This window comes from Aethalodelphis obliquidens, unplaced genomic scaffold (assembly GCF_003676395.1).
Source record: "Aethalodelphis obliquidens isolate GAN/ISIS:26980383/991018 unplaced genomic scaffold, ASM367639v1 scaffold30, whole genome shotgun sequence".
Classification (NCBI taxonomy): domain Eukaryota; kingdom Metazoa; phylum Chordata; class Mammalia; order Artiodactyla; family Delphinidae; genus Aethalodelphis; species Aethalodelphis obliquidens.
Genome location: NW_020837974.1, coordinates 9,730,298 through 9,756,721, shown reverse-complemented (window position 1 = coordinate 9,756,721; position 26,424 = coordinate 9,730,298). Strand labels below are relative to the sequence as shown.

At 57.7% G+C, this 26,424-nt stretch overlaps 1 protein-coding gene across 4 annotated transcripts in view; it reads right to left on the bottom strand.

Moving 5' to 3' along the window:
* GTF2IRD1 (GTF2I repeat domain containing 1) overlaps nucleotides 1–25,962 on the bottom strand; it is a 112,628-nt gene extending 86,666 nt beyond the window's left edge. For 3 of the 4 annotated variants that reach the window (XM_027126178.1, XM_027126177.1, XM_027126175.1), the window contains exon 1: nucleotides 25,563–25,752. The gene's annotated coding sequence lies outside the window, so the exon portion shown is untranslated. Of the gene's footprint in view, nucleotides 1–25,562 lie in introns of all 4 variants that reach the window. The other variant, XM_027126174.1, reaches the window with a different exon arrangement.
* Nucleotides 25,963–26,424: the final 462 nt, after the last annotated feature.

The following is a 26,424-nucleotide window of genomic DNA, read 5'->3' as shown; positions in this document are numbered from 1 at the left end:
TCTTTAGTTGCAGCATGTGGGATCTAGTTCCCTGACCAGGGATCGAACCCGGGCCCCCTGCATTGGGAGTGCAGAGTCTTAACTGCTGGACCACAAGGGAAGTCCCCACCCCCTTTTATTTAAACAATTTCTGTTTATTTAGCTTTGGAGGAGTCAGGGTTTCCAAACAAGGTTTTCCTGAGTTGATGATTGTTGAGAAGGGTTTTGAAGGGTGAATAGGAGTTCTCTGAGAACACAAATGTACAGACAGTATTCGCATTTCTGTGGAGAGAGGCATAGGCAAGAAGCATGGCTTGGAGATACATAACATTCACTCTATGGGTAAGGGGAAGTGTTTGGTTGTACTCACTAAGTGTCAACACTAAAATGGGAGTGGCTGCTCAGTGACCTCTGCTGGAATGGGGCAAGGGGGGAGAGAATGTACCTGGCAAACACATCTCTGACCCACAGGTGAGTGTGAGCACTAGCAACCCAACACATACTTACCCACATCACAGGTGCACACGCAAGTATGCTGATGCAAGTCCTGCTGGGGCTCCCCCCACAGGGAGACAGTCAGAGAGAAGGCACCAACCCAAGCCCAGGCCCAGCACTGCCACACACACAGATGAACAGGACACAAACCTTGCCCTCGGGGGTCACCGTCCTGTCCAAAGTCACTGCTATACCAGGAGATGACCTGATCCCTGATCCCAGCCTCGCTGCCCTCCCTCTGGTGCCCAACACACCAGCCTACAGGCCCCGGGACATGCCTGACCTCTGGCTTCTGGGCCGTAGCACCCCTGTGCCCTTCAGAAGAGACACCCTTCCCTCTGCCTGGCTCACTCTTTGCTGTGGTCAGGCATGTCCTGACCCTCCAGGCTGGCCTGCTGCCCCTCGTCTGGGCACCCACAGCTCCTTCTTCCCTCCGACCCTGCAACTCTCCTTCAGTTAGGATGCAGAGGCGTCTGGGCCCCCATGAGACCACCAGTTCCTGTGTACCCCCAGGCCTGCTGTGTACCAGCCTGGTACACAAAGGCCTGGAAAGGTGTCTGATGGGAGGGGCTGTTTCTGCAGGTTTGAAAGAATCAGGAGACGTGAACAAGGTGGGTGGGGAGGAAGGGGGCACTCTGGACAGGAGGTGGCATGGGCAAAGACCCTGAGTCACTCGCAAGCACGATGTGGCTCAGGGTCGTCAGTGAGGTCGGGAGGGCGGATGGCTGAAGCACTTTCAACACAGACCACAGTCAGGTTCTGGGACTGTCTAGTAGGAATCCCACCCTTGACCTCAGAGCCTGGGACTGCACTTCAGAGGTCCTGCTCCAGCCCTGGTCCGAGGGGCAAGCAGCCTACCAGCCTAAGAGGACACACCCCGCCACGAGCCCGCCTCTGCCCCAGACCACCTTCTGGGCACTCAGGCCCCTGGAATCCACTGGGCAAGCAATTCCCCGACCTGGACCCCCAGGGGGCCTCTCCTCTGGTGTGTCCACCCAAGGTGGCTTTAAACATGATGGCAAATTCTTTGACACTTCTCCCATCCAATGGTGACATCCAATTCCCATCCTCTTGAACATGGGCCTTAATCACTCACTTTTTTAAATTAATTAATTAATTAATCTGGCTGCACCGGGTCTTAGCTGTGGCTCGCGGGGGTCTTCATTGCCATGTGCGGCACACAGGATCTAGTTCCCTGACCAGGGATGGAACCCGGGCCCCCTGCACTGGGAGCAAGGAGTCTTAACTGCTGGACCACCGGGGACGTCCCTTAATCACTCACTTCTAACCAACCGATGTTCTGGAGATGCCACCCTGACCTCCAAGGCCAGGTCCCAAAGGGCGCTTGGTTTCTCCTGGCATCTTTCTCTCTTGGAGACACTGAACATCGGAGCTCTGGGTCAACATATAAGCAGTCTGGCTGTCCTGAAGCCACCGTGCTGGACAGGTTGAGTGGATCTAGAGATGCCTGAGGAGCCCCAGCTCTTTCCCAGGCCAGGCACCAGCCTTGTGAGTAAGGAAGTCTTTGAGACAACCCTGACCCCAGCCATCTTTCGACTGTAATTGTAGGAGAGACCTCGAACAAGAACCATCTAGCTGAGTCTAGTCAAATCCCAAACTGTGAGAGATTAAAATGAGAAATGACTGTTGTTTGACATTGCTAAGTTTGGGGCTATTTGTTATGCAGTGATAGGTAACTGATACACTGAGGGCAGACCATGCAGGTGCAGGTGCATCCCCAGGGGGCAGCTGTTTGGAAGGGCGAATGGAACTTGGGTACATGTTTAGGGTGTCCACAGGCATGTGTGCAAGGTTGCCCCCAGTGTGGGGCAGAGCTGAGATGGCAAGAGAAGCGGGGGTCAGCTGGGAATTTCCACCCACCCCCTCTTCCTGGTTGGTGTATATTACCAGAGAGCCCTTCTATAAGAACAGCTGCTCAAATTTGCCCTTAAGGACTTGTGGTAGGCCCAAAAAAGGCCCCGCAAAGACAGTCATATCCTAATCCCTGGAGCCTGAAATGTCACCTTATATGGAAAAATCACTTTTTGCAGATGTGATTAAGTTAATGACCTCGCAATGCGGAGATTATCCTGGATTATCTGGGTGGGCCTTAAATGCCATTACACATATCCTTATAAGGAGGCAGAAGGAGATGTGACCCACACAGAAGGCCACATGAAGACAGAGCAGAGAGAGATGGGAAGATGCCGGCCTTCAATACCGGAGTGATGCGGCCGCAAGCCACAGGATGCCAGCAGCCACCAGAAGCCGGAAGAAGCGGGGACAGATTCTCCCTGAGAGCCTCTAGAGATAGCACAACCCTACTGACACCTTGATTTTGACCCAGTGGTACTGATTCTGGTTCTGGTCTCCCACACTCTAAGAAAAAATTTTTCGGTTTTTTTAAGGCACTAAGTTTATGGTAATTGTTACAGCAGCCTCAGGAGTGAATCCAGGACCCCTTCACTCACCACGTCCCCCTCACAAATCCCCGTCCACATCCTCAACCTCCTGGACACACATTCCTCAGTTCAGACTTCTACAGAGCTCAGACCTGGGTTTGCTGGAAAGTTCTCCCATCCCTTCCCTATAGGTAATGCCAGGAGCCACCACTGGAAAGAGTTGGATTTTCTCCGGATGCCAGGGGAGCACCTTTGACTCAAGTCTCAATGCCCGAGGTACCAGCTGGGCACTGGAGCCAGTGGAAAAAATACTACCACCACGCCAAAGGCAAGAGCACACACACCACCCAAACACGGCCCCCGCACCATCCGCTGCCATATGCCTGTGTTTCTTGAAAAAGAAGCTTGAGAGAACAAACAAAAAGAAATGTCTCCCCTCCTGAGGGGAGGGGGGGCATCCCTTCTCCCCAGCAGCCCTACCCACCATGGGATCTCCTGTCCCAGGGGCTCCCCAGTGGGGATGGAATTACCTGGGGCCCCGAGTTCTCGCCCCCTCCCCACTGTCCACCCATCGCTGCAGCTGGCAGAGAATAAAGCAGGCCACCGCCCTGACTTCCGCACCAGCGGGGCAGCTGGAGGGGGTCTTACACTGGCCACAGTACAATGGAAGGCAGCCCGGATTTGTGGTTGAGACACCAGAATCCCAACCCCGCCTCTGACCCCAGTCCTTTCCCTCCTCCCTGCTAACAGAGCCCCCGTTATGTCCTGGCACCTAAATTCACACCTGGGGCAGCAAATTTTGGGGACGCCCCGAGGCCTTAGGTCAAGGCAATCCCATTCCCTCACCTGGGATTGGTTTAAGGAGAAGCATGGAACCCACTTCTGGCCACTGAGACACGAGGCTTCTCGGAAAGTTTTCCCTGCTCTTAGAAGGGGACCGAAACGAGGATGTCGGGATGGTCTGAATGTGACACCCCCAACCGTGACAGCCATCTGAGGACCACGAGAGGAGCCAGTACAGGAGGTGACGCCATCACGCAGAGGACAGCAGAGCAGACCCGTGGGAGAACCTGGACGCTCATGATCTGGACCTGCCACCGCCGGGCTTCAGGCTGGATATAATAAAAGCCCACGTTTCATAAGCCTCGCTCAGTGGAGGTCTCTTTTTCTTGTAGCTAAAAGCATCCTAGTTAAGTCAACCTTTACCAGTTGTAAAAAAAAAAAAACAAAAAAACCCACCCATTTGGGGAATTCCCTGGCAGTCCAAGGGTTAGGACCCGGCGCTTTCACTTTCAGGGCCCGGGTTCAATCCCTGGTTGGGGAACTGAGATCCTGCAAGCCTCGCAGTGTGGCCAAAACAAAAAGCCATCCATCCGTTTTTGCCTCCTGGTCTATTTTATAACAGACCAACACTCCTTTTGTAACTGGCGGCTAGAGAGTGGCCATCCCATCTGGTGATCGACCCGCAGAAAGAACCTAGGATTCTGTGGCCAACGGTGTGGCTGGTCCACTCAACCCTCTTCTCTCCTGCCCACAGAGCAGGTACTGGCTGCCCCACCCCTTCCACCTGCTGCCTGGTGGCCAACAGTCCCGTGTGCCTCAGGATGACCAAAGCCACCACCTAGGATGGAAAAGCCAGGGAAGGGAAGGCACTGGTCTCCCTGAAGTCCCAGAAGGCTGCCCCAGGGCTGGGCCACCTGCCTCCAGACTTCTCATTATAGGAGAAAACAAACCCCTCACTTTTTTTTTTTAATATATTTTTCTTTCTTTCTTTCTTTCTTTCTTTTTTTCTGGCTGTGTCAGGTCTCAGTTGCGACACATGGGATCTTTTGTTGCATTGCGTGGGCTCTTCGTTGTGGCGCGGGCTTCTCTCCAGTTGTGGTGCCTGGGCTCAGTAGTCGTGGCTCGAGGGCTTAGTTGCCCTGCAGCATATGGGATCTTAGTTCCCCAACCAGGGATTGAACCCGCATCCCCTGCACTGGGAGATGGATTCTTTACTACTGGACCACCAGGGAAGTCCCAACCCTCACTTCTTAAGTCTCTGTTTCTCAGATTACTTACAACTGAACACAGTCCTAATGGAAACAGACTCCACGGCAAGCATCTTCATCAAACTCAGACTCACTTCTGCTTCCGTGTCAGGCCACAACCTTTGTTTTTTACTGTCTTTTTAAAAATTTTTATTGAATTTGTTACAATACTGCTTCTGTTTTATGTTTTGATTTTTTGGCCGCGAGACATGTGGGATCTTAGCTCCCCAACCAGGGACTGAACCTGCACCCCCTGCATTGGAAGGCAAAGTCTTAACCACTGGACCACCAGGGAAGTCCTCCAACCATCTTGCTATATAGTTTATGTTTCTTTACGAATCTTTCAAATCCCTTCTGAAATAAGGAGGGATATAACTAAACAAAAATACATCAATCCAATAACCTTTAAACAGCCCCAGTGCCGGGCACTGTTCAAGGAGAAAAAGCCCTTCCTTCCAGGAAGCAAGTTATTTCATCTCCCCAAACCTTGTTTTCCTCATCTGGAAAATAGGGCAAATCGGATGCACCTCACTGAACTGTTGAGGGATTAATTCCTGTCAGTTGAAATGGAATCTATTCTTATAGACCTCAGTCTCCAAGACTCTCTTGAAAAATATCACCATCTCCTAATCCCTGCCATGGAGGAACATTGGCCCAAGCATCAGATTCGAGTTTCTCCAGCCAAAGCCCCCACCTGCTTCCTTCTAGTGGGTCATCTGGAGACAGAGGCGATGGCTGGTTGAACTTCCTTCTACCATGATTCCTCTCACAAAGCCTCTTTCCTCCACCCTATGCCACCCCAGTTCCTGGCACTCAGATGGTCAGAGGTGTTAGAAGGTAGTAGGGCTCTCATCCCACCCCTGGCATGCATCCAAGGCCGGAAGAAGTCTCAGCAGGATACTGGATGGACCGACTCAAGCACTGAAGGAGGGATCGAAAGAGGTTACTTCTCAGATCCATCCCAGGTTTGAGATCCTATATCATAGCAATGTGGATAATAATAAAATAATATTATTATTTTTTTATAATAATTAAAAATAATTATTTTAGGGCTTCCCTGGTGGCGCAGTGGTTGAGAGTCCGCCTGCCGATGCAGGGGACACAGGTTCGTGCCCCGGTCCGGGAAGATCCCACATGCCGCGGAGCAGCTGGGCCCGTGAGCCATGGCCGCTGAGCCTGCGCATCCGGAGCCTGTGCTCCGCAACGGGAGAGGCCATGACAGTGAGAGGCCCGCGTACCGCAAAATAAATAAATAAATATTATTTTATTAATATTACTATTATCAGTCTCCGAGAGATAATTATACACCCATGTCCATAGCAGCATTATTCACAATAGCCAAGTGTCCACTGATGGATGAATGGATAAAGAAAATGTGGTCTATACATACAATGGAATATTATGCAGCCTTAAAAAGGAAGGAAATTCTGACACCTGCTACCACATGGATGAACCTTGAGGACATTATGCCAAGAGAAACAAGCCAGTCACAGAAAGACAAATACCGTGTGATTCTACTTATAAGCGGTACCCAGAGGAGTCAAATTCACAGAGGCAGAGTCACATGTGGGTGCCAGGGGCTGGGGAGAGGGGGGAGGGGGAGTTAGTGTTCAAGGGGGATAGAATTTCCATTTGGGAAGAAGAAAACAGTTCTGGAGATTTGTTGCACAATGATGTGAATGTACCTAAGCCACTGAACTGTACACTTAAATACGGTTAAGATGGTAAATTTTACGTGATGGGTATCTTACCACAATTAAAAAGTAATAAGGGCTTCCCTGGTGGCGCAGTGGTCGAGAATCTGCCTGCTAGTGCAGGGGACACGGGTTCGAGCCCTGGTCTGGGAGGATCCCACATGCCGCGGAGCAACTAGGCCCGTGAGCCACAACTACTGAGCCTGCGCGTCTGGAGCCTGTGCTCCGCCACAAGAGGGGCCGCGATAGGAAGAGGCCCGCGCACCGCGATGAAGACTGGCCCCCACTTGCCACAACTAGAGAAAGCCCTCGTGCAGAAACGAAGACCCAACACAGCAAAAATAAACTGATTAATTAATAAAAAATAAGGAATGATATTTTTAAAAAAGTAATAAGAAGACTAACAGTAGCTCCTACCATTTACCGAGCGCTATCAAGGGGACCCATGATGCCAGGCCTGGTGATGCCCATCATCTCCCCAGTCTTTGATTCGTGACTGGCTCCTGAAGCCCCCCACTAGTCCATGTGCATTCATGTCACACTGGTAGAGGTTACAGGGATACAGGCTTTGACTCAACACAGGAAAAGCTACCCCACAGGAGGGCTGTCTCCAAATGGAAGACCAGGAGCCTCGTGGGCCCCGGGGTTCCCCGTCCCTGGGGGTTTTCAAGTGGAAGTTGCCCACTTATCAAGGCCTCTTAGAGAGGGTCTGTGCAAGTTTTTAAAGGAGAGACGGGCACCATCTGCAAAGATCCTTCCGTCAAGTCACCTGGCCTCGGGGTAACGTGGGCAGAGGTGGAAGACAGCTCACATTTACTTTATGTAGAAAGTGAGGCAAATTGGTAAACAGGATGGCGAGACCAAACTTCACCCACTTTAGAAAAGAAACTCTTAGTGCTTTTAAGTATACAATGTCATAGCACTCAGAGCTGGATGGACCCCCATCCGACCACCTCCACGTGCTTCTGGGGAAACCAAGGCCCAGAGGGGACGGACTGTACCCCAGACGCCTGCACACTCAGTGCAAGTTCATCCCATAACACGGCGTGCTCTCCCATGAGCTTCAGTGCTGTGCTGGTTGCAGAGTCTTTCTTGTTCACCAGAGTAGGGCCTTTAGGGAGACACGCTTTATGTCTTTGAAAACGGGCGATAATCCAGATGGTATCCCGCTTTCAGTGTGTTGCCCATGTGTTTGCCTCCAATGCATTCTCCCTGATGCCTGGTCTGGTGAAAAAGACATCAGATGTATGAACAAAACACAGCTACACGCCATGCTACGGCCGAGTCTCTCCAAGATGATGAAAGAATCCAGGTGCGAAAGATCACGCGGTAGAACTCCTTTTATGTGCGGTTCAAACACAGGCCAAACTCTGACGGACGTTACAGGTTGGGATGGCGGTCATGTTGGCAGGGAAGTGGGGTGGGCTGGCTGCTGGAAGGGGGCATGATAGAGGCCTCTGGGGGGCTGGGAATGCTCCAAACTTGATCTGGGTAGTTACCTGGGTGACTTGCTTTCTAACACTTATCGAGCTGCTGACGTAATAAATAGCTTCGTCCCCCCTCAATAAACCGCTTTAAAGAGACAGGTTTGGGATCCCCAGTTACGCAACACACAAGAAAGTTGTCTTGACACGTCTCCAGAGCTTTAACCGAGTTCCCACCCTTTGACCCAGTCCTTTAATCAATTCATCCTTTTTTTTTTTCTCTTGGCCGAGCCGCAAGGCATGCGGGATCTTAGTTCCCTGACCAGGGACTGAACTCAGCAGTGAAAGTGTGAAACCCTAAGCCCTGGACGCCAGGGAACTCCCTAACAATTTATCCTGAGAAAATTATCCAAAACACAAAGATTTATGTACAAAAACATTTCACCAAAGCATGTCCTACATCCGTAAATACACACGCCAACACACAAAAAAGGGAAATGGCAGACAACCTAAGTGCCCCACCGGAGCTGAAACCAGCATCATACAGACTAATGACCTCGCGGAAAAGCCTGGGATGGAGACTCCAGACATTTCATCTCCGTGGGCGGCATCCACGAGTGACTTGCTCTCCTCTACTCTTCTGCGTTTTGTAAATGATCTGCGGTGAGGAGTATGACTTTTGCAATTTGGAAAGAAATAACAGAAACCTCGTTCTTAAAAAAAAAAGTTTTTTTAAAGAACCAACCCACGTGCTGCCCCACCCCCGGGACAGGAAAGCAGCCCAGGCCCGGGCAAAGGGCAGACACGTGCATCACGCTGCTTCCTGGGGAAACGAGGGAGGCCTTCTGCCTTCCCCGCCTTCCGCTTGGAGGAGGAGCTGGGGCCTGGCCGTGGGAAGCCCCGCCCCTGCTGAGCCCTGGATTCTGGAAGGTGGGGCTTTAGCCCTCTCAGGTGGGGATGGGGGCTCATGAAGGTGAGCTCTCTTCTCAGAGCGGGCTCCCGAGGACCAGGCTAGGGCCACGCCTGTGCTCAGGGCGCTAAGCTAACGAAGGGAACCCTCAAACCCAGGCTCTGCCCCAGAGGGGACGGGGCAGGTGCTGTTGGCGGTGTGCGGGTGTCTGGGTCGCCTCAGGGGCCTGTCCCAGCGGGAGGGGAGGCCAGGCTCCGGTGGGCAGACAGCTCCCCGGGGGTCAGGTTTCCATTGCGTTATTTAAAGCCCGGCTCCTGGCGGGCAGGCAGGGGCGGCCACCGCCTGCGTGACCAGGATGAGGAATCGCAATCCTGACTCGGGCCCGCGTGCCCATGGCAACTGGCGTCGTGGCCTTGGAGACTAATCTCCAGGCTGCCAGCCCGCAGGGGCCTCTCTGGGCGGGGCGTCGCTCCTTGCGGAGGCCCTGGGCTGGGGAGCGGAGATCAGGCACTCTCCCAGCTGAGGAGGGGGCATCTGGCCTCGCAGCAGGGCCCCCAGCCAGGCTCAAAATGCACCAGTTCCCATGGGCACAGCCTCTGCCACACCCCGCCCCCAACTCATGGTCACGCATGTGGGGACATGACCATATGCGCACACACGCCAAAACCATCACACTTCATTCCACAGAGCACTGGGACAGACAGCAGGTGTTCCTGCCCTAGAGAGAGTCCCAGGCTGGGAGGAGATAGGATAGTTACAATAAAACAGACTTAGAAAGAAAGAGATTAAACACAGGGTGACACTCCTTGATTTGAGTGGTGGTTACACGGGGCATACGTAGGTTAAAACTCATCACGCTGGACACTTAAGATTTATGCATTTTACTGTTAAGTAAATTATACTTCCGTCAAAGGTAAAAAGTGACACACAAGCAGCACAGGATGGTGGAAGGCGGAATCAGGGAAGACTCCTTGGAGGAGGCGATACCCAAGCTGACTGCAGTGTGTCATGTCACGTGGGAGCAGGAGTTTGCAGGGGAGGAGCAAAGCCCGGGCAGCAATACCCAGGCACCGCTCACCTACAAGGGGGATGACTGCTCTGCCCCCCGCAGGGCCCACCTCCTTGGAATAAAATGCTGAGCAAATACGGCAGGACCGTTTGAAGGAAACCCAACCACCAGCCAGGGCCGCCCATGTGTCTTGGTCGAGCCTGAGCCGAGCGCTGGGTTGAGTGGGGACGGGCCTGGCTCTGCGTGGCTGGAATGTCCAGGGCAGGGCAGGAAGTGGTGGGTGAAGACATGGGCATGGTTGCTGGGGCCAGGTCAAGGACCTTGGACGGTCATCATTTGGGGGATGGGAACCACCGGCAGGTTTGGGGCGGGGGCAAGACAAGGTTAGTTTAGGGGTTCCTGGCAGGTGAACTACAGGGGGCAGGACTGGAGATGGGGATCTGGTAGCTACCAAGCTTCTGCAACAGTCCAGGCCAGGGATGGCCACGTCTGAGGCAGATGGTGGCAGTGGGGCAGAGGAGAGGAGGGGTGTGATCACTGGGCAGGGCAGAACTTTGTGACTGAGTGGATGGGGGTGTCCTGAGAGGGAGGCGCCCGGAGTGACACCCGGCTTTCTGGTTCTGTTGAGAGAGCGGATGAGGGTGCCCCCAGCTCAGCAGGGAACAGAGGGAGGAGGACAGGAGGCCTAGAGGCTGACTCTGGGATCCCGAGGGACACCTGGAACCCGTGGGTGATCAGGGGCTGGGCTGGTTGGGAGCTCTGGGCAGAAGGGACAAGATGTGCAAGACATGCAGCAGGGCAGCAGCAAAGGCCTAGCGTGCCAGGGAGAACATAGTGGGAGAAGTCAGGGGCACTGAGGACAAGGGAGAGTCAGAGAGTCAGGGGAGGGGAAAAGGGTAGAGATCAGAGGTCAGGAGGCTGGCCAAGGAGCCTAGAGGAACACAAACACGGGGGTGGGAGGCGCGGCAAATGGGTGACCCCCGGGGAGCAGATGTAGAGGGCTGAGGAGTGGAAGCAGGTGGAGGCCGTGGGGTGTGGGCGAGAACGGGGGGGTGGGGAGGGCTCAGAAGGGCTTCATCCTTTAGGATGAGCAAACCTGGAACCAATCGGGTTGGATGGAGACACAGTCTCCGCTGGGGACCAGGCCTCCCGGGTCCTTCCAGATGGACCCCAAAGCCTCCGAGTTCAGGACACAGGCCCAAGAACCCTTGTGTCAAGCCCTCTGCCAACCCAGGACAATGAAGAGTGCCGACCCCACGGCCGCTTCTTTCCATCGGACGGGAAGGTGTGTGCCGGTCAGCAGAGGCCGGACCCAAAGACCAGCCAGGGAGGCAGAGAGAGCGCTGGGCTCACCAGCCGCCCCAACAGGACGTGCCCACGTGGGGAGGGGGTTTTGTTTCGTTCACGGCTGTCCCCCAGGACCACAGCGGGCAGTCCATGATACTTGCTGGGTGGATGAATGAGTCACTGAAAGGAACCAGAAGCCTGAAGAGAGAGGGAGAGGAGACCAAGCGGAGCCAAACTCCACCATCCTTGGCATCCAAGGCCCTGCCCCAGCACGTCCAACCCCACCACGCCTGCACCCGGCCGGCCCGAGTGCCCCTGCTGCCCTGGCTGCCCCTCTCGGCGTGAGGAGGGGGCAAGTGCCTGGGCTTTGGGTCAAGCAAAGCTGGGATCAGGAGTCCACCCAGCTATCACCAGCCTGTGACTTCCATCGGGCACCCAAACCCTCCACGCGTTTCCTCCTGAGCGAAATGGTACCACCAAACGCGCCGCTCCCGGCATCGAGAGGATCACGTGTGACATAACGTGTGAAAAGCGTCTGGCTCGCGCCTGGAGATCCTACGGGCTCGTTAAAGAGGCAGCCGAGATGATGGCGATGACGGCTTCGCGCTGACATCACCTGCTGAGTGGCTGTCTCCCCCTGACATCACCCGTCTCATCAACTCCAGGCCAGCTCACCCGGGACTCCTGACGGGCAGCACAAGGACCCTTGTGTTCCCCTACGTGCTGGGGGGACTTGGGTGGGAAATGCAGGCCTGGCACTCAGCTGGGTGTCAGGAGACGGTGGGAAGAAGCTAGGAGGTACCAGCCCCTGGGGCGGGCGCATCTCCCGAGAGCCCTCCTGCCAGACGTAAACAGGCCTTCTCAGAAGGATGAGAAACCTGGACAAGGAGCCCCAGGCCCTGCCTTGTCGGGAAAAGGCTGGGCGGAAGAAAGCTAGTCACCTGTGGGTGAGCTAATCGGGCTGCCGGGCTCGCTCACGGGCCCCCACCCCAACTGGCAGCCCAGCCCCACCCTCCTTCCTCCTGTTTCTGGCTTCTACTCAACCCGGCCCCCTGACCTGTGAGCCACCAGGGGTGTGGAGCAAGGGTCCCAGGAACCCATCGGAAGGAACCTAGCTTCTAACTCCTGATGACACCCTGAAGTGGAGCCTGGGCACCACCCATCTCTGAGCCTCAGTTTCCCCATCTGTAAGTGGAGAACTTGGGCTAGAAGTTCTCAGCTCCAGATAGAAGGACCACCACGACCCCTCCCCGGCATCTGGCCTCTATACCTGCCCTGATCCACTCCAGAGCAGTCATCTGAGCCACCCGCCCCCTCACACCCCTTCCTCATTTCCGGCCTGTCCACAGGCACTACCCCCAACCTGGATGCCCTCCAGCCCCCCCACCCTCTTGTTCTTACTCCTTTCTTTCATTCTATTTTTAAAAATGGTTTATTTATCGATCTGTTTATTTATTTTGGCTGCGCAGGGATCTTAGTTGCAGTACACAGGATCTTCCTTGCGGCACATGGGATCTTTATTTGCAGCAGATGAACTTCTTAGTTGCGGCATGCATGCGGAATCTAGGTCTCCGACCAGAGATTGAATCCGGACTCCGTGCAACGGGAGCGCAGAGCTCCCACTGGACCACCAGGGAAGTCCCCTGTTCCTGCTCCTTTAAATCCTGACCACATACACTCCAGGACCCTTTCCTCCTGCCCTCCCCATTCCGGGGGCTCCCCCAGTCCTAGTCCTGGGCCTGTCCACCCCCCTGAGCCCCTTAACCACCTGAAGGATGCCACAGGACCCTAACTAATTGCACAGTATTTTCACTGCACCTGTTATGACACAGACCTAGAACTGGGGTGACTCAGGCCCAGTTCCCACCCCAGAGCTCCCAGGCGGGGAAAGAGAAGCCGAAGGTTATAAATGGTGACCCACACATGAGAGAGGAGGCCACCTCCGTTCAGAGGTCCACTCATCAGGTATTTGTCAACTGCACCTGCTGCCTCCCCAGGTCCCTGCACCCTCTGTCCGCACACTCACGCACACGTCTCATGGCTGACACGTGCTGGTGCCCCAAGTCCCATTCATTCCTTTCACAAATAGTTAAGTGTCACCTGCAGACCCACTGTGTGCTCTAGACGAGGAACGCCACCAGACGGGGAAGATGGAGCCACACGGGATGGAGCCACATGGTCCATCCCGGGGGTGTCATGGTGAATCCCTGCCCCTGCAGGATAAGGGGGTTGGTGCACATCAATGACCAGGTCCCCAGGGGATGACACGCATTCTTTTGTGGCGGGACACTCACAGGCTCCCGCACACAGGTGCACACCAGTCACCCCTCCCCGGCCACAGCTGCTTTCACACACCTTCACATCGGAGGCCCCTGCACCCTGGGAGCGGGGCAGGATCTAGATCATCATCCGTCCTACGCTGGACAGCTGAGGCCCAGCGTGTAGGTGACCCGCCCTCCACCGCACAAGCCGGGGGAGCCAGGGCTCCAGGCCACATTCCCGCTCCTCTCCCTGGCCCCCCCCTCCTGTGTGTACTCAGGTGGGTGCACAGACACCACTTCCTGCTCCAAACTCATGCCCCCATCTCCACCCTCACTTGGGCGAGGGGAGCCTAGCTACCTCGATCTACCGGGGACAACATGGGGCTCCCCTAAAGCTCCAGCCAGGTGATGTGATTCAATAAAGTGACCCCACGGGCTTCCCTGGTGGCGCGGTGGTTGAGAGGCCACCTGCCGATGCAGGGGACACGGGTTCGTGCCCCGGTCCGGGAAGATTCCACGTGCCGCGGAGTGACTGGGCCCGTGAGCCATGGCTGCTGGGCCTGCGTGTCCGGAGCCTGTGCTCCGCAACGGGAGAGGCCGCAACAGTGAAGGGCCCGTGTACTGCAAAAAAAAAAAAAAAAGTACCAATAAAGTGACCCGTGCCTGCCCTTCTCTCCCAACCCCAGGGACGCGGACAGCCTGGAGGAACCCAGCCCAGGTCACACCATTCCCTCCTTAGGGCCTGATCACTGCTGATGGGCAGCACCCCCCCCTTCCAAAAGCCCATGGTCTCGGGAGCGTGCACAGGGCCAGCCCTTGGGAGATCTGGGTCTAACTGACGGTGTGCCACCTGCCGGGGCTGTGTGACGTAGAGCAACCTGCTTCCCCTCTCTGGGCCTCAGTCTCCTCCTCCCGTAGACACGTATGGCACCCTGCTCCTTCCTTCCTCACAGAGCAGTGGTGGGAGGTGAGAGCCAGGCCCCAACGGAGTCTTTCTATCCAAATCCCACCTTAGCCTGGGTCCTGGCTGAACCTCACTTTTCCACAAAGCCTCACAGGACGGCCATCCTTATCAGCAGCTATGTGTGACCACCCAGTGCTGTGCTGTTAGCATCCTTCTTTCAACCCCCTACAGCAACCCTCCAAGCACAACTCTACCCATCTGACAGATGAGGACACAGATGCTCAGAAACGCTGAGTAGCTTGCCCAAGGTCACACAGCAGGAAGACTTCGGGGTCAGCTTCAAAGCAAAGCCTGCCAGAAGCAAACATGTGCCCGACACCCACACACCTCCCCTGAGCAGCGCCCCAAGCACGGCTCACTGCCCAGTGGCTCGCGTGCGGGTATCTGCAGAAAGGCTGAGGGGTCCTCCCTTGGTTCGTTATTCCAAACTGTCTTTTTTGCCTCCCTCAAGAGAGTGAGGGGCTTCAGGACAGCGGCCGGGCCTCCTTTCTGGGGTCGCAGTGAGGCCCAGCGTGGGAGTCATCATGGGTCCTGACAACCAGAAGGGACCCTACAGATACGGAGATGTAATTTTCTGAGCCAAAAACAGGGCGGAGGGCGGTGCCAAGATCGCGGACCTTCCGGGACATTGGGATGAGTTGTGGAGACGGTGGAGATCCTGGCAGCTGTCAGCCCTCCGTGACGTGGGGTCGCCCAGTCTGCCCTCACGTCTGCAACAGCAGACACCAAGCCAGGAAAATGGGAGCAAGGAGGCACTGGCTTCATTGCCAAAAAAGAAACCCTGTCTGAAGCCTGGGATGAGAAAATCACTCCTCTTCCAAAGTTCTGTCCCTGCAGAAGGGCAGGCCGGCAGGGAGGGGTCCCAGGCACTGCCCCTGGCATCCCTATGTCCCCTCCCATTGGGCTCCAGGGTCCTGGCCCTCCAAGGCCTGCAGGGTGAGAACCCTGGTGGGACTGACATAGCTCTGAACTGGCTCCCCAAGGTGGGTGGTGGGCACCCGGACCTTAGCCAGCGCCAGCTCTGTGCCACGCCCACCTGCCCACCACCCCACGTGCTCACGGAAGCCTCGAGAGCTCTCGACAGCGCCGTGAGGACGGACGCAGCCCACACAGGCAGTGACTCAACATCTCACCAGATGAATGTAGCACCTGCATCACCAAGACTGGGTCCACCCGTACCAGGAGCGTCACTACCCACGATACTCCACCTGCCCACCCCTGCCCCCGGGCTCCAGGGGTCTCTTTTTTAGGCAGTCCTTCCAGTTCGTCAGCCCCATTCTACAGATCCCAAGGATGGTGTCTGCTGGGATTTACCCTGGACACATAAGGAGGCTTGAGGTTTCCCCAAGGTGACACCATGAGCTCCCGGGGGCAGAAATCGGTGCCCCTCTCTCCTGCTTGGTCCCAGGGGCCGTCAGCCTACACTCCATTGCATCAACTCCTCAGCAGCCCCCTGCCTCCTGCCTCCTGCCTCCAAGCAGAATCTACAGCCGCCAGGTCCCGCTGCGGACTCTCCTCTCTCCTCATCTGGGGTGTTTCCCATACCCTGATCACTCTCACTCCCCTACCACCACCCCCCTCACCACGGTCTGCCCCCAGACCTCCCGCCAGCTGTTCTGCCTCAATGCGTCCACCCAGCCTCCGGAAGAGGAAGCCCGGGGAGGCTCCGGGGCACCTGCCGGAGGACAGGGAGCCCTGGACCAAGAGTCACGAGATGTGGTTTTGGATCCTGATTCTTGTAACTCTGGGACCTTAGCCACGTGTCTTCCCAGCCCTGGGCCTCGGCTTCTCCATCTGAAAAGGAAAAGAGGTCCCCTCCAGCTCTAAGGGTTGTGGCACACCCCATCCAGGAGGCTCAGGAGTAGGGGAGGGAGAAGGGTGCCTGAGGAAGGTGGCACGGGGGCTCCCACAGAAGCTCTGGGCCCCAGGCCTGGACAGAAGTCACATCCTGAAAGACAGACCCAGACTGGTTGCCAGGGGATGAGTGCGTGTGTATCTACTTAATGGGTCAGGACTTCTTTTTGGAGTGATGAAATGCTCTGAAATTAGACCATGGCGAACACTGCACAACTTTATGAATATATGAAAACACACTGCAGTGTACATTTTACTTTTTTTTTTTTTTTCGACCGCACTATGCAGCACATGGGATCTTAGTTCTCTGACCAGGGATCGAACCCGGGCCCCCTGTGGTGGAAGCACGGAGTCTTAACCACTGGACCACCAGGGAAGTCCTGAAGTGTGCATTTTAAAGGAAATAATTAAAAAAAAAAAAAATCCAACATGCTAGAGAGGAAGAGAACAAAGTCCCTAAAGGCACCACTGAGCCCCAACCCGAGGCTCTGAGGACCTACCCACAGGCTTCTTCTTGGGGGGGATACATAAACCCCTCTTTGTTGACGCCTCTGTACTTGGGCTTTCTATTACCTGGAGCCAACACGCTCCTAACTGATGGTCTCGTCCCTGTGCCACCCGCCGGGACTGGAGGGGGCTCCGCACACTGGGCGGCATGTGTCTGAGGCTGGCGGTCAGGACTCAGCTAAACGTCAAGTTCCTGGGCACGGTCGCTGCCAGCGGCCTCTGGATCACCACAGATGTGTGCACACGCACGTGCACGCACAAAAGCGTGTGTCTAAATAATCCAGGGGATTAACTGTTCTGAGGCTTCACGCTTGTGCTCTCTCCACACGCACCAGCTGCCCTTCACGGAGGGGGAACCCCCCAAACTGGTCTGCACACAGTGCCCCCCACCACCATTGCCATTACCCCCTGGATGCCTCTGAGAGGCACAGCCAGGCCAGCAGAAGCAGCAACTGGGGACAAGGGGGTGAGCCTGTGAGAGCTGGGATGGAAGGGTGGAAAAGCCCCTTGACCTTCCAAGGCCCCGCCCCAAATGTCCCGGCACCCAGCTTGCTTCTAATTCACTTAACAAGTGGGTACAGGACACTCACTGTGTCAGGCAGCGAGCTGGGGGCAGGGATGCAGAGGGACAGGGCAGCACGGCCCTGTCCCATTGGAGGGAGACAGACAAGTACAAGGCCAGTTGGAACACGGCAGGCGAGGGGCGCTGAGCTGTAGGAACACAGAGGAGGGGCACTTAACACAGACCCGGGAGGGGACATCAGAGAAGGCTTCCGGAGGGAAGTGACATCCAAGCTGGGACCCGCAAGAATTAGCCCAGTGAAATGGATGGGGAGCGGGAAAACGTGTTTAAAGGAGAAGCAATAGCACATTGTGAAGCAAGACGGGAACGCAGTATGTTCTGAAAACTGATGAAGCTCGTCATGGCTTTCATAGGAACAGACAGGGCCTGGCTGGGAGTGAGGCAATCAGATGAAGGTCTTCACCTGGACCCAACACAAGCCCCCCCCCCCCAAGTTGGTCCCCGCGGAAGACCTTCTGGACTGTCATTTCCCATCTCTGGACCCTTTCCTACACTGCTGCCCCCACCTCGCCCCACCCCAGAATGCCCACCCCAGACTACTCCTGAATCCCACCCGTCCTCCAGTCACCTCCTGCAGGCTGCCCCCAGGCCCACCGGGGAGTACGGTGGGGCCCATACCCCTGGGCAGCCCAGCACCAAGGTAGGACTTGGCATCGGGACGCCTGATCACCCACCCCAAGGGTGTGAGAGGTGGACACGCCAAGGGGACTAAGCACTTCTACCCCTGGGGTTTTCCCAGCTTACAGAAACAGAGACTCAGCACAGCCCATGCGCCGCGGGCAGAGGAGGCAAGAGCAGAGCAGGGAATGGTGGCGGCCAGGTCCTCTCTGGGCAAGCCTGGAGCTCTCCAAGGGCCAGCCTCTGGGATCATCGTGTGACAAGTTGAGAAAACACTCTTCACTGGGATGGGGACCAGCTTCTCCCAACTGAACACGCGGATCCTCCCAAGAACCCTGTCACGCAGGGATAACCACACTCATTTGTTCAGGTGAGGCTCAGAGAGGTAAGGTCACTCGTCTGAAGTCACACAGCAGGTGAGGGGTAGAACTGGGGCTCCAACCCTTGCCTGTCTGGTTTCAAAGGCTCTGATGGTTAAACGGCACCCTGCTGGGAAGTGGGGAAGCTCTAAGGAAGCCAAAGGAGCCTGCCCCCAAGGAGGGGCACTGGCCTCCCACCCAGGGCGTCCAGGAGCATCTCCCCGCCCTGGATGTGCAGAGAACAGAGCATCTGAGGCAGTGGCTGGCTCCAGGCAGGCGGGTGGGCAATGGACCAGGATCAGAGGGAGGATGTGGTTAGCCTATCCACCCAGAGGACCGCACCCCCCAGCCAGGGTACACATGGAGAACAGGGGCACCTAGCTCCTTCCCAGAGGCCCTACCTTTCCCAAGCTGGGCCTCTCTGCTGAAAGCCACCACACCTGAAAAACCAGCTCCTGGATAAACATGAGACACCAGATGGGCCCAGTCACAAGACCCCCTTGGAGCCCGCCAGGACCACCTTGGAGCTGGCTGGGTGGGTGGGCAGGCAGGAGTCCTGCCTGCTCCAGGGAGCCACCCAAGGGCCCTTCTGCACAGGGCTAGCCTGCCATGGTCCCTCCACCGAGTACAGCCCAAGGGTGGGACTCAGGGGTCCAGCTTTTGAGGACATGGGGGAGGGGACAACGGTGGGGTAGAGGGGGGGGCAGCTGGCTCATCAGGAAAAGTCAATGACTTCCTCACAAGAAACAGTTAAAACCCCCCAAATCTCTCAAGACACCCATAGGCCATGCTGCTGTCACCCACGGTGCTCCCTTTCCTTAGGAAGCCACGACCCCTGGGGGGCCCCCTTTCACTCAGGGACCGCCATTCATGAGCCCACGGGCAGCGCTGCCTCCATTTTCTAGATGGTCAAACTGAGGCTCGGCAGACTGGCCGTCCTCCAAGCCACGCACAGCAGGCAGGCGGCAGAGCTGGAATCGGCCTGACCAGGAGCTTGGGACCAACCGAAATCTCAGTGCTGCCGTCCACACGGACATTCAGCACATCTGTGGATCTCAGATGGGTGGCAACCAACGTTTTATCCAGAGCCCTAACAGGTAACTTGGATAGAAGTGGCCCTACTCCAACTCAGAGGGGGACACGGGGTGCTGGAAGCCCGCATGTCCCCACCTCCTTCCCCCGCGGGGTCCCGTGCCCTCCAGGGCTCTGCGGAAGCCCAGCAGCTTGTGTGACCCCTGCTGAGGCTCATGCTGGCCCTGGAAACCAGATGCTCTGTTCTGTTCACAGATGACCAGGCCGAAGCACAGAGACGTGGTGTCACCCACCCGAGGTCACACAGTCCCATTCTGTCTGACCCTAAATCAGGCTCCTGCCTGCCCTCCTTCCATATCCGCTTGTTTCAGGAAAACACAGAATTTGTATCCCAAACTATAGAGCCGCAGAAGCGGAGACCAGGGACTCACTGCCAGAGACCCCCGGACTCCTGGGGGAGCGGGGCACACAGAGACGGGCAAGGCACCACCGGGCACAGAGAACTTCCCTCCCTTCAGGTTCACCCTCTGTCCCCAGAGCATCAATTGTCCAGGAAGCCACCTGGTCATTGGGCGGGTGGAAGACTGCAGCCCTGAGGGCGGCTGCAGGCAGGTGTAATTTCATCGGGAGCTCCCCGTTTGTGCAAGTCACCAGAAACGGAGGATGAAATTCCAGCTCTGCGGACAGAAGTGTGCAGCGATCCTGGCTCAGGGTCAGCTCTCAAAGCGGGTGGGGAAGGGGTGTCTTTGTGAACATGAGGAAAAGATACCCCCTCCTCTGGGCGGCCCCGAGCCGGAGCTCAGCTCTCCTCCACGAGAAGAGCGGCAGAGCTCTGTGGTATAGCCGTGCCGTGGAGTACTACTCAGCCACAAAAAGGACCAGCTCCCGATGCCCCGACAATGCATTAGGCGGAACGGAAGAAGCTAGACACAGGCTGCATACTGCGTGATTGCATTTATATGACGCGCTAGAGGATGTGAAGCCATAGAGACAGAAACCAGATCAGGGGTTGCCAGGGGCTGGGGGAAGGGAGGGGGCTGGCTGCATACCGGCTTGAGAGAACCTTTGGGGGGGATGGAATGTTCTACGTCTTGACAGGGGCTGGGCTATGTGAATGCATGCGTTGGTCGAGTTCCTTGGACGGCACACTTAAGCCCTGGGCATTTCACCAGATATTCCTCATCCCTCGACAATATACATGATAACACGCGGGGTGAGCCCTTCCTACGTGCCGGCCTGGGGCTGGATGCCAGGACCTGAGACCCTGCAGACCTGGTGCCTCTGCAAGTTTCGCACTAGCTTGTGGAGTGACCGACGGATGGATGGACAGATACAGACCCCCGCATAGGGCAATTCTGCCAGTAGCCAGAAAATGTACCTTGAGACCCCACTAGACCCCACCAGCAAACAGGCCTGGCCCTGCCCAAGCCTCCAGGAGAGAAGCAGCCTGAAGAGTCTCCTCCAGCTACAGGCCAGGAAGGGACATGGCCTCAGCTGTCCCTCCTTCCCCAACCACACAGCCAGGCCGGGCACCTAGGAGCTGCCCAGGACCCCAAGCCCTCAAGCTGGGACCTCTCGCCTCTGGCTTTCCACCCCGTCTCCACTCCAGACCTGCAGTGGTATGACCCACCTACCACCCTCTGGAGCCTCCACCATGCAACTCCGAACCCCCCAAAACCACAGCACCACCACCGGGCTCAGGCAGGGCGGGGGCATCATCGCCACTTCGCACACAAACACACAGCCCGCTGGGGGCAGGGGACGTGGGTCACTCCCTGGCCTTGGGCCCTCCCGTGACATTCCAGGGGCCTCAGTGCAACACAGGGGCTGGGGCTTCTGCCTCGGATGGTGGCATGGCAGTGGGGAGGTACTTCCCAGCAACCAGCATGCTGTACCCACCCGGCATCCCTTTAAAGGGACAGCCCCTCAAACCTGTGACCAGCCCACCAAGGACCCTCCCCTACCAGGGGCCCCGGAGGTGCGATCTCCAGCCTCGGAGAGGGGAGCACCAGAGACACGGCCTCCCAGAGCTCAGGCCTGGCTCTGCAAATCCTAAGTCGGCGTCAGACAGGGCGACCCCGGCAACCTCCCTGCTCCTCCCAACACTTCTTCATACACCGTATGGACTGCAGTGGCACAGAAGACTGAACGCCAGGGCCTCCCAGCCTGGGGATCCCTGAGGCCCCACGCTACCCAGGCCTAACAGGAGATCTGGACGCTTGGACCCCGGACAGGAGAAAGCCCAACCGAGGAAATGAGAATCGCCGCTGCCTGATTCAGACTCGCTCTAGACCATCCCCCGCCCCTCAGGTTGAGTCCTGACCCCAACTCCAGGCCCCAGCCACACCCTGAGTCCCTCCCTAGCCCCCAACAGTCTCACTGCCCAGAGGCCGCAGCCCAGAGGCCGCAGCGGAAAGGTTGCCGGAAAAAAACACAAGACCCCCAGTTCAGTCTGAACTTCAGGTAAACAGGAAGTAAATTTTTAGTGTCACTGAGAGCCCCAATACTGCATGATCTGTTGCTTATCCGAAATCCAAATGTAACTGGGTGTCCCTCTTTTAACTGGCTAAATCTGGCAGCCCGGAGCAGGTGGTCCTGAAGGAGGGAGACAGGTGGGCACACAAATAGCTGTGGGTCAGCCAGGCCCAGCTCGGGACCAGGAGGGAGTTCGGAGCGAGAGCTCTGCTCCCTGCCGGGCACACCCCCGCCACTCACGCCAAGCCCGTGCCTGGTCAAAGCAAAGCCTCACCCCGAAGTGAACAAGGGCAGTGCCCCACGCGCCATCCTCCCCCAGCGCTCGGAGCCTCTTTGTGTCATCAGACATAACCCATAGCACGAAGTCTGAACTGACGAAATATCAACCCCAGTGAGACAGTCCCAGCCAGACATCCTGCAAATGAGGAACCCGGGCGGGCGCCCAGCGAGGCTGGCTCCCCTTGGGACTCACCTGGACACCCCAACATTTACACCCAGAAGTCTCCACTGTCACCCTGTCACCAAAGGGGTGACATGCCACTGTCTTCGGACCAGGTTTGTCTCCTTCACTCCTCCCATATAAAACAATCCTCCCCACCTGCCCCTGCTTGTGAATTCCTGCCGGGAATTCCCTTCCAGTCACCACAAGGGGTCACATCTCATAGGCCCCACATCCTCCCGGGGGATCCCGAGCCCTCGGTCCTGGGTCTCGCTCTGCTCTCCGGGACTTGTGAATTAACCCTGCAGCTCCTGTTCCCAGTGCCCCCTGAGGCCTCCACAGAACCCCTGGAGCTGGCACGCCCTCCTGGTCTGTCCCAAGGAAGCTGGCTCTGTCCTGGCTGCAGGGCATCAAAGAGAGAGATGTCCGCAAGTGGCTGAGAGTCGGAGGATCAAGAGACGCTGGATGGATGACGCTCAGGGAGCAAAGCCCCAGACTCAGGTTTGGGGGAGACACAGGCTGGGGTGATGGGGTGAGGAGCCTCCCAGAGGATGTGGGGCAGGAAGCTCAGGAAAAGACCCTGGGATTCCAACCATTGTGGGAATCTGCCCCAGAGACGGGAATTCAGGAACAAGGCGAGAAAGTGTGCTTAGCAATTCGGACCCTGGGGCAGGACTTCATTCATTCATTCACTCAATAAGTATTTGGGGACCAGCCCTGGGGCACCACGGAACCAAAAGCAAGCCTCAGTCCCCGCCCTGTCCCTAGTACAATCGGGACATGTAACTCTTGATTAAGATCAATGTTGGGACAGGGGAAGGACAGAAATGTCATGGGGACACAGAGGTAGCACCTTGGCCAGTCCTGGGAAGGTCTGGGAAGGCTTCCGGCTGGAGGACATGACAGCCAGCTGAGTCCTGACAGAGGAGAGGAAAAAGGCAAATTCTACAGCTCTTATCCCCCATCCTCACCAAGTGGGGCCATTTCAGGAAGCCCTGCCCCTGCAGGTGGGAAGAACCTCTGAGGTGAGAGGAACGGCACGTGCAAAGGCCATTCAGGAAAACTGTAAGATTGCAGGTTTCAAAGAATGGGCCCAGGAGGCAGCGGGTGGGCAGACGAGAGCCAGAGGACACGAAGCAGAACCTGGAATGAGGATGGACCAGCAGATGCGGTCTGTGGTTCCAAGGTCACGCTTAGGACACGAGAGCCCCAAGCTGTCACCCACCACATCACCCTCAGATCCTCACCCGGGGTCTCCAACAACTGGGCCATTACCAAACTGGGGACGCCCTGGCTGCTGGAGACAGGGAGGCTGCAAGAACAGCTGTCTCTGAGACCCCTATCATTACGTCTGCCTTTCCGACTATTTCCAAGCATCAAACAACTAGAACCACGTCAGAAGGCTAGCCAGCTCGGGGAGACTGCCTTAAACGAACAGATGAAGCACACTGCAAAAAAATGACCCTTCCTCCAGCATCTAGAGAACGGTCCTCCTAAGTAGGTTAAGCCTGCCCCTACAATGCTACCTTCCCAGACCCAGTTTTGCAACCTTTTCCCCCCACATTTTGAACGAGTGGTCAGTGAGTGGCGGCCGAGAACCAACCCTGCCTCGCTTCCTCCGCTGGGGTCCTCTGGGACCCTTTGAGTCACAGCCACAACTTTCTAGGTCACCCTCGGAGCAGGGTACAGAACGGGGTGTGGTCTTAAGCTCCCCACCTCCCAAAAGCAGACTGGGGGCTCCGACATCCTGTCCCCTTGGGGCCAGGCCTATCCCTTGGTCCACAGGTCCCTGTTCAGAAGAAGGCAGAGTGTACCCCCCACCCTCCTGGACCCCTACTCCTGATGGCCACCTGACAACCCCCATCCTTTCTGCCCTTGTGCCCGGCCCCTCCCTGCCAGCAGTCACCAGCCTCCCCACCACCACTGCCTCTCACTCTGAATAAATAATCGATGTCGATGCCCTTACCCTTTGGGAATGACGTTGCTGAAATAAATGGGCTGCTCAGAGGCACCTCCCCAGTCCGGAGGCTCCAGGTCAGTACCAGGGAGCAGCAGTCCTGGCCACCGAGCAACCAGACACACGAGGGAGACGATGGCCAGAGGGGTCAGAGCAGCTTCGGGCCACCCCTTCCTTCTGCTGTGGGCAGTAAGAGAAGCCCCCGCAAATGCCCACTCCTCTAGAAGCTGTCCGGGCCTGCCCCACGCCCCACATCAACAGCACCATACTCCACCCAAGGCCATCGCTTTCCCCACGTGCCGGGCAAGGAGACCCTACATGCCGAGCTCCCTTACTTGGGCTATGATGTGGACACAGGAGCCACCCAGCCCAGGTCTAGTCCTGGAAGCCTGGGTCACAGGGCCAGATGTCCAGGGCTCGAGCCCCCTCCAGCAATGCCGGGAGGGCGGAACTCTCAGATGCACTGTCCCCCTCTCCCCTGGGCCCAGGCCGGGGCATCACCCCTCTCCCTGGCCACAGGCAGGGGCTGGGGAACCCAGGAAAGGCATTAAGCCCATCATCCTCAAAGCCCATCCACAGCCTATGGCTGGTCCAGGGGCCTCCCCACCCATCTGCGGGAACTCAGAGACCACCCACAGACAGAGCATCCCCAACTTGCTCCTCTGAAAGCTTTGCGACCCCCACTGCCATCCTCTGAGTCTCCTTCCCCCACCCCACGAGGAGCTCAGCTGCCACCACTCAGGCCAGCCCCCTCCCCAGGGACCCCAACAGGAACCACTGTGCCGGGGCAGTCCTGCCTGGCTGTCCTGTTCAGTCCTGCCTGAACTCAGCCTATAAGTGGGGGGCACCGGCCAGAAGACCGGCCCAGCCCGAGAAAGGCGGAGGTGGGGGGAATTGGGGGGCGGGGGCCGCGGCCTTCCCAGCCCCCTCCGCTCCCACACTGGCGCCCGCCGTCTGGGCAGCACAACTGACCTCATTCGCCAACTGCAGCAGCCTGCGGGCGCCCGCTGCCCGCCCCGGGCGCCCCTACATCCGGAAGGGCCGGGGGGTGACAGCTCCCGACTGCCACCCCCTCCCGGCAGGTGGGGGCGGCCGTCCCTCCCCTCCCCCGGCCCGAATTATAATCCCAGTCACGTGCCTCCCAATGCACCCAAAAGCCGGACCCAGATTCTGTAACACCTTGAGGGGGAGGGGAGGGGGAGGGGAGGGGGCCCCGGGGGGGGGGGGGGGGAGGAGAGGGGAGAAGGGCCTCGGCGCCCGCCCCCCGCAAAAGTTTCTCCTACCTTGGAGGATCCCCAAGCGCTCCTGCCAGCGGCGCCCCGGCCCCGGCCCGCGGCCAGGACTCAGACTCCTGCCGCTGCCTCCTTAATTAATCCAGGAGAATGGGGGAAGGAGAGGCAGAGGGAGGCGCGGAGCGGCGGAGGGGGCGGGCGGGAGGAGAGCGGGGCGCTGGGCGGGGAGGGGGCCCGGCGGGGGCTCTCGGGCCGGCCGGGGGGCTGGCGCTCGGCGGCCCCCACCCCCGGCGCGGGCTGCGGCGGAGGGCGGGGCGCGGCGCGGGGAGCGGAGCCGAGAGCGGGAGCGCAGGGAGGCTCTTTGTTCTGTAATCCCAGTAAGATTGCCAGCCATTCGCCCCGGCCCTAATCCCAGCCCCGCGCAACACCACCCTCCATTGGCTGCCATTTACATACGGGATTAGCCCGCCCTGCCCGCCCCGCGCCCCGGCCTGGGCACCGCGGGGGGAGCGCCGTGCCCCCGCCCCGCGCCCGGCTCCCTGAGCGCGCTCCGCCGCAGCGCCCGCCGCCAGGGTGGCCCTCAGGAGGGGCGGCCCCGGCGCCCCCTGGCTGCCCGCGACGCCCCTCTGCCTCCCCAGGTCAGGCCGCAGCGGATTAGAAAGCCGCGGCTCAGCCCCGGGAGACCCGGGCGCAGGAGCCGGGCCGGAGGGTCAAGGTCACTCAGCGGGCTCCGGGAGGATCCCCGGGAGACACCGGGGCCCGGAGCGACCGTAGGCCCGGCGCGCCACGCGCTGGGGAAACTGGAAGTGCAGCGGCTGGTCACCCCTGCCGTGCCCAGGTTATTTCCTGGTGGCTTGGCCCGGGTGCCTCTTTCAGCCTTTGTCCCCTGGGATGGAAAGGAAGGCAGTGACAT